The following is an 8,588-nucleotide window of genomic DNA, read 5'->3' on the forward strand; positions in this document are numbered from 1 at the left end:
AGGGCTGGAACCAGTCATTTGGTCATAGAGCCTTAATTCCTTTTGGTGAAGAATGGCATTTAGAAACCAAGATCTGGTTTGTAGGTGTGTTTATCAGTACTGAGGTATCATTGCTTCTAGTTCTCACACACATACATACACATTCACACATCTATATGTAATTTCCATATCAGTCTATGGGACCCTAGCTTTTGCTTATTTATATCACAAGCAATGAGAAAGGAATTATTGTTACTTTGTGTTTGGTTAGTATTTTAAAATAATTTTTGTTCTGTGTTTTCTTCTAGGACATAGGCATGGGCAAAGATTTCATGACTAAAACACCAAAAGCAATGGCAATAAAAGCCAAAATTCACAAATGGGAGCTAATTAAACTAAAGAGCTTCTGCACAGCAAAAGAAATGATAGTCAGAGTGAACAGGCAACCTACAGAATGGAAGAAAATTTTTGTAAGCTATCCGATAAAGGGCTAATATCTAGAATCTACAATAAATGTAAACACATTTACAAAAAAAAAAAGCAAAACCCCCATCAAAAACTGGGCAAAGTATATGAACATCCACTTCTCAAAAGAAGATATTTATGTGGCCAAGAAACATATGAAAAAAAGCTCATCATCACTGGTCATTAGGGAAATGCAAATCAAAACCACATTGAGATATCATCTCATACCAGTTAGAATGGCGATCATTAAAGAGTCAGGAAACAGAGCAGATGCTGAGAGGATGTGGAGAAACAGGAAAGCTTTTACACTGTTGGTGGGAGTGTAAATTAGTTCAACTGTTGTGGAAGACAGTGTGGTCATTCCTCAAGGTTCTAGAACCAGAAATACCATTTGACCCAGCAATCCCATTACTGGGTATATACCCAAAGGATTAGAAATCATTCTACTATAAAGACACATGCACATGTATGTTTATTGCAGCACTGTTCACAATAGCAAAGACTTGGAACCAACCCAATGCCCATCAGTGGTAGACTGGATAAAGAAAATGTGACTCATATACACCATGGAATACTATGCAGCCATAAAAAGGATGAGTTTGTGTCCTTTGCAAGGACATGGATGAAGCTGGAAACCATCATTCTCAGCAAACTAACACAGGAACAGAAAGCAAACACCGCATGTTCTCACTCACAGGTGAGAGTTGAACAATGAGAACACGTAGACACAGGGAGGGAACATCACACACCAGGGCCTGTTGGGGCGTTGAGGGGGTGGGGGGGGATAGCATTAGGAGATATACCTAAGGTAGATGACGGGTTGATGGGTGCAGCAAACCACTGTGGCACGTGTATACCTATGTAACAACCCTGCACATTCTGCACATATATCCCAGAACTTAAAGCATAATAAAAAATAATTTTTGTAGGACTTATATTTTCATCAAGTTTAAAATGGCTCATCTTTTCCTGCCCAGTTCCAGGTCACTCATTAAATGAAATGAGGCCCAGTTTCCTCATCTTATTTAAAGTTACAAACTAGCACATGTGCTACATAGAGTATCAAGTACAGATCTGTGCAAATGGCCAGAAACAACAGGAAAATGAAAGCCTCATTGTTCTCCTATGGTTGTTTGCAGAGGGCTCTGAGGGCTAAACTACATCCATGCTGGGGCATGTAAACTTGTTCCTTCAGTGAAGTCGGTGAGATGGGGAGAGTTCATTAATTTGTACATATGATATCAACATTGCTCTGGGGAAGACAAGTGCCCGTATTTCATTTGGATTCATATTATGACACTACTGTGCCTGAGAATACTCACTAACATTAGTTGGTATTCAATGAAAACAATGTTCTGTGGTAAAATAAGTGGAGCATTTAGTATACTAACAGGTATTGTGACTCTTCAAGAGAGGGATATACTACAGAATTTCCCAAACTTACTTGTCTATAGAATCCCCTTTTCATGGAGCATCTGGATGAATTTTTGTTCCATGAAACCAACTGTGAGGAATCCTGTTACACACACAGTCACTCATATGGTAAGTAATACAGAGTCATGATATTATAAAGGTTCCAGAAAACCTGATTTGCTCTGAGCCTTGGGACTCTCTTGAATGAGGTCCTGATGTTTTCTTTCTGACTCATTTTCTCTCTGTCTTCACTTTTTATGTATCACTCATCATACCAAAGGCTTTGAGTTTTCATATTGCTGTATTAGTGAGGTCCTGGAAATATTTATTTAGCAAATGTGCTAATCATTCTATTTATTTCTGATAGATACATCTCTAATATCTCCTGATTCTCTAATGGTTTATGCCCCATTGTCCACCAAAGTCTGTCATGATTCCCTGAAGTGAATTTAGAACACTTTGGAAAATGCATGTGTGTGAGAGACGGGTGGCTCTCACAGGATTAGACAGAGTACACATAATTAAATTACACTGCAGATGACATTTTCATCTGTATTATTATTTTTTCTTTTTTTCTTTTTGAGATGAAGTCTTGCTCTGTCACCAGGCTGGAGTACACTGGCATGATCTTGGCTCACTGCAACCTCCACCTCTTGGGTTCAAGTGATTCTTCTGCCTCAGCCTCCTGAGTAGCTGGGATTACAGGTGTACCACCATGCCTGGCTAAGTTTTGTATTTTTAGTAGAGATGAGGTTTCACCATGTTGGTTAGGCTGGTCTCAAACTCCTGACCTCATGATCCGCCTGCCTCAGCCTCCCAAATTGCTGGGGTTACAGGCGTGAGCCACCATGCATGGCTGTATTCTTAAAAAACTTACTTATTAAAAGTAATTAAAAGTTGATCACCTTAAGATAGCTGAACTTTTAATTGATTGCATTTTTCCCAGAGATCCACAGCAAATGCAAATTCAACTTAAAAATTTTTGCAAGTGGATTACATTACACAAATATTTTAGTATTTTATGCAGGTAATAAAGTTAACTATCAAGTATTTTCTGTACTGATATTTTTAACTGATTAACAGATGTTTACTAATGCTACTAAAGACATTCCTCCAGTGTTTGTAAAAATCATAGACAAAACATTTTGGGTTCCTGAATGGGCTTTAGATCTGTAAATCAATCTCATGGATCATTTTAAATTACTAATTATAAGCAAATAGATAAGCAAGAATGACTATAAATTCGGTTAATTACTGTAGCTCAAGTTTTAGCTCATAATTTTAACTTTCAAAGGCTACACAAACCAATTTTGTACTCTTAGATTATAATGAGCAGTCTTTATTCTTTAATCAGTTCACCCCGTATCTAGCTGTCTAATGTAACATTCCTTTGAAGTCTAGAAAGATCTAACATAATTGAAGAAATGTCGAACTACTTGACTCTTTTTTTAATATAAAGGAATTAAACATTAATCAGGCTTGTGCATCTCAATTAAGCCAATTAAAATTATCACAGAATGCAGTGCATACCGCAATAGGTAGCCTTAATGCTTGAATATGTTATCAACTTTTACCTAATATTCCCATCTTCATTATGTCTATTACTCAAAAAGTAAATACAGATCTGAAGTCCGTATTAGAGAGTCCACCGGTTAATATGATCTTGCAAAGCCCTGGCAAAAGAAACACTTAAAGTGATGTTTATTCAACTATTGCTAATAGTGCTGAAACTCACCTTAAATCTTTCTGCCAAGGAAGAAATTCTATAATTATGGTGATGACTGGTGCCTTCATCCAAATAGCCTATTAACTATTCAATTTGCTCCCTAACAACTGGCAAAGGCAGTTTTGGTCTTGCAAGCTATAGTATATACACAAAGTCCATATAATTACTAATAATTTGTAACAAGTGTTAATTGATAAACAGCTCCCTCTGGTAGCTTAATTAAAGCTGTAGGATAGCTAGGCGATTTACAACTGGGATTGATCTCAATTAGTCAACAAAATCTGTGTAGTCTGTTCAAAGGAGAGTAAGGAAATTTAGCCTAGTGAGGCTTTGGGGATTTTGTCTCGTCTTCCTTGTTTTTTTTTTCTTTCAAGAAGAGAAATGAAATCGGAAGAGCTGCCTTGCTTTGTCAGTAGCGATCTACCTAGCTTAGAGAGTGCATTACTCGCAGGCTCTTCAGCATTTGTTCTTCCATTTGTTTATTCTCTGGTAGTTTACTGAAAAATATTCAAGCATTTGCTTTTATTACACCCAGTGGTACACATTGCTGAATACCAACCCGGAGGGACCTAAAAGCAGAAGGAAAAAACAATTTTTAAAAATGTCAGGTTTTCATCTTGCAGCTCTGTTTGCAAACTGGCATTTTGAGGCCATAATTAAAAGGAAGCCCAAGAACAGTGGCACAGGGGAATCACGGGAGACTTGGCTTGTAAAGCCATCATGGCTGCTTCAGGACTCAACTTATTTTATCATGTGGGCTGATACACTAAAAACCTAATCTAAGCATTGCGGAAATTACCCCTATGGAATAGCAGAGGAAAAAAGTGTCATCTGTGTTCAGTGAGATCACAGACTGGCTGCAAACAGCTGCTGAAACATTAATTAATCTGTTTGCAAATAAATTGTGGATCTGTACTAGCTGAAATTGCTCTTATAAACAAGCTGGGATGCTGTACCTACCAGGTTTGCCTGTATTTTAATTTTTTTTCCTATGCTGTAAACTCAGCAGAGCCCAGATGCAGCACTGTGTGTTTACTTCTGGAAGCTCTGAGCAAGTATGCTGATATTACCTTGTAGATACCCAGCTTGAAAGCAATTCATACCAGTTGTGGGACTTTTGTAGGCTTACAATACTGTGTTGAAGGGTCCACATCTCATTTGAGTCAGATTTGTTAATCAAAGAGAATGAAATATTCTACAGAGCAAACGGATGTGGATTTAGCAATTCTGTAATTTTAAAACATTTCGTAAGTGTCACGGTTGCTTAATTTGTTCTAACTAGACTGTGGCAAATTCAAGTTGCCTAGACCTTTAAAAGATTAATGTTGGCTCCCCATGTTTACTCATTTTTGAAAAAAGTCGTAGGATGTGTAGCTGAAACAGAGAATCGGAGATAGTTTGTCTTGCCAAAATGTGAAATTCTGATACGCCCTGTTCCCTGTTTTTCCTGTCCATTTTTCTTGAAGATGATTTTAATTCAATAAACACTCACATCTCTTCATTTATTTAACAGATATTTATTGAATGTCTAGTATGAACCAATTGCTCTGCTACTGCTGGGATACAGAAGGTACTGGGAATGCAACTCTTGCCCTCAAGGGGTAGTGGTCTCAATGGGTTTAGGGTGAAAGAAGCCATAGCCAATATGGAAATGAATGGCCAAGACTATGTTCCAATAAAACTTTATTTATAAAACCAATGGCAGGCTGGATTTAGTCCTTGGGCTACAGGTTACCAATTCTTGGCTTAATGATAAATAAGCCAAACTACAAACCGGTGTGACTGTGATCTTGTATGTACTATTTGGACATATTGGAGGGACACTTTATCTAGCTTTGGTGGTAGTGGTGATTCCAGGTTAAGGTCAACAAAATCTTTAAAAGAACTCTGAAAACAGCTGGATGAGAAAGAGCTATTCAGATGGAGGGACAAGGTAGGCAGGGTGTCCCAGTCAGAAGGGACAAAATGGTCCATTGCGATACAGCATGGTGTTGTAATATCATTAAGATGTTCATCAATATTTTGATTTTCCTCCTGCTTGCAGTCACACTGTTATACCACACTTCTGTACCCTGCCCTAAAAGTAAGCATGGCCATACAACTTACTTTGGCCATGAAATGTGAGAAGAATGACATGGACTATCTCTGAGTGGAAGATGTCAGAGCCGGTGTTCAATTCTCTGTAGTCACATTTCTTGCTGCAGGGATCATAGAAGCTCTTGTTGAGGTAGAACCTCTAACTGCCTTGGTTTCTGAGAGATTATAATGACAAATTCCACCCCCACATCCTGCCCCCCAAAAAACTTACACTGGAAATTTAGTGTGAGATTCTGATAAAACTTGGTAGAGTAAAACCACTGCAATAGTGGGGATTGTGTTTTTATTCTAGCATAGCATAACCTCTCCTGCCTCTTACAATGTGCTCCTGAGCCTGAAAATATGGATGGCTTTGTCCTGGGTACTGAGGTAAAGACAAGGACTTCAAGAAGTTCACAATGTATTGGCACTCAGTAATGACACAAAGCAAAATACGGTAGGATGTCTGAGAAAAGTAAAAAGTGCTTGAGAATCACAGAAAAGAGAAGGCCCATCCTAGGACCTGTCAAAAAAGTTCCATTGAAAAGATGCCGCTGCAACAACTCTTAAGAGCTGTAAAGAACAATGAGGGTTCTGTTAAGCCATTACATGCATTGGGGAGGAAAAGGCTTATAGGTGATAAGAAGATGAGACAAAGTATGGAAGCCAAAAACTATGACTTAAAACATAGTTTGGAAGCAAGACAAAAGAATCAAACCCAATGAATGGGGACACTTATATGCCATGCTGAGGGGTTAGAACTTTGAGGTGGAGTGGGCAGAGCAATTGATGCAGAGTCGGAAGATCGGATTTCTGGTGGCCTTCCTACTAATTACCAGCTGGTAAGGAAAAGGGTGTCTCTCTGCATTGTCCCCATGCATTACAGCCCACGGGCTACTGATTGGGCTTGCACTGAAATGCTGTTCTCAGGGTGGCACAGTCCTGGTCAGAGTCCAGTTTCTCTCCCTGAAAACAGAATCACTCGGCTAGTCCATGGCTAAGCCTGCACTAGAATTGAAATTTCCTGACTTTCAGGCGAGAGCCCTATAATACCACACTGCCACTAGAAACTGAGACTCCTAACCTAGGATCATATTCTTCAAGTATACCCTAAAGGATATAGAAAGTCAGAGAGCAAAAGCTGTACCTGGAGGGATTGGAGGAGCAACTCCATGAGGGCAAAGGAGTTGCCACAGTACACCTCACCTTGGTCCATAGAGTTTGGAATCAAGGTATAAATAAAAGCCTGAAATTCCTATAGTTAGGTTGTCTTTGACCTCAGCCTAATGCTTCTGTTAGTATCCACTTATGGGCTTATATTTCTCGATATTTTGCAAATTCCTTTTCAAAAGGCTATTTATTGTTATGTTAATACCTGCTAATGGTTAGTGTCAAGACAATACTGTTCTATGAGTAGTAAGTTTTAAAGTTTGATGAATGGCTCTCTGTTTCAGAAGCAGTGGGTGCAGAGCACTGAATTGGGAGTCAGATAAGTTGGATCTAGTCTAAATTCCAAAACTTGCTAAATTTAATACCTTTGTATAAGACACCCCCTTTTGGAATTTTCTCACCCAATATCCTGAAAGGGATGAATAAACTACTTGTAAATCTTTTTAAATAAAAGGTATTATTTTTGTTGTTATAAATGTGGTTTTCCAAGTTTAACCAAGAAGGAAGAGATGATGGCTCTAGGACATTGGCACTGCCTGTTTTGGATGATAGCCTGGGACTGGCCGTTTTACTTTTCTTGGGAGGTTTTCTCTGTCTTCTGCAGGGTGACCTCTACATCCTTTGTACGTCCAGGAGACTTTACTCTTACTTTTGCTAGAGGACCTAGTACATATTTGTCAACATCGTTTTTTTCTTCCACTTATCTGGGAACTCAATGAGAAGCGTGTCTGACTCATCTTTGGGTCTTCCCCGTGAGCTAAAGTGGATTGCCTGATCTGTGAGTTGTAGTTATTTAAATGTATCTAACTCCGTTTGCTCTTAAACAACATGTGTTTGAATTGCATGGGTTTACCTACAAACTTGTAGATTTTCTTCCACCTCTTTTCATCCCTGAGACAGCAAGACCAACTACCGCTCTTCCTCCTCCACCTCAGTCCACTCAACGTCAAGATGGTGAGGTTAAAGATCTTTGTGATGATTCATTTCCACTTAATGAATAGTAGATATATTTTCTTTTCCTTATGATTCTCTTCATAACATTTTCTTTTCTCTAATTTACTTTATTATATGAATATAGTATGTAATACACACAACATGCAAAATATGCATTAATTGTTTATGTTATTAGTAAGGCTTCGGGTCAACAATAGGCTATTCATAGTTAAGTTTTGGGGGCATCAAAAGTTATCCATGGGTTTTTGACTGCACAGGGGTCAGTCCCCCTAATCCCTATGTTGTTTAAAGGTCAGCTGTATACATGGTTGGGTGGGGTTGGGGAGGAAAGCAAAAAGAGGGAGGGAGGAAGATTTAACTAGGGCAAGTAAGTGATGCCACTCACCGTTGCATTTAATGAGCCTATGGCCCTGAAGAGGCAGTGTTTTGGAGATCATCAGTTTCTGTTTTCCATTCTCTCACACAGACCCCGTTTCTCTATGCCTCTTACAGTGTGAGCATATTGCTGTGCTGGATGTGATCCTTGTGTTTAAAGGTACATATTTTTCCCATAACATGCTGCTAAACTCAGCCAACTACTTCATCTGTCCCCAACTGAAATAGCTGCAAGCTGTTTTAGTGCTGGCAGAAAAACTTGTGCTGTTGGAATTAATGAAAGATGGGGTGCTAGTCTCTGATATAACCCTTTCCTGAAAGATTTTCAAGGGTAATTTTGACTATGCCATCTGTCTCACCTCTGCATTTAATATGGACTGTTTGATCTCCCTCATACCTTGGCAGTATTTTTGACATACCCCATAGCCTT

General features: G+C 38.8%; 1 long non-coding RNA gene across 2 annotated transcripts in view; it reads left to right on the plus strand.

Moving 5' to 3' along the window:
* The window catches only part of LOC128928215 (uncharacterized), a 34,190-nt gene extending 26,059 nt beyond the window's left edge, over positions 1-8,131 (plus strand). The window contains exons 2-4 of one of the 2 annotated variants that reach the window (XR_008473025.2): positions 288-1,141; positions 1,899-1,986; positions 5,097-8,131. This is a non-coding gene — a long non-coding RNA (uncharacterized LOC128928215). Of the gene's footprint in view, positions 1-287; positions 1,142-1,898 lie in introns of both variants that reach the window. The other variant, XR_008473023.2, reaches the window with a different exon arrangement.
* The last annotated feature ends 457 nt before the right edge of the window (positions 8,132-8,588 follow it).

This window comes from Callithrix jacchus, chromosome 7 (genome assembly GCF_049354715.1).
Source record: "Callithrix jacchus isolate 240 chromosome 7, calJac240_pri, whole genome shotgun sequence".
Lineage (NCBI taxonomy): Eukaryota > Metazoa > Chordata > Mammalia > Primates > Cebidae > Callithrix > Callithrix jacchus.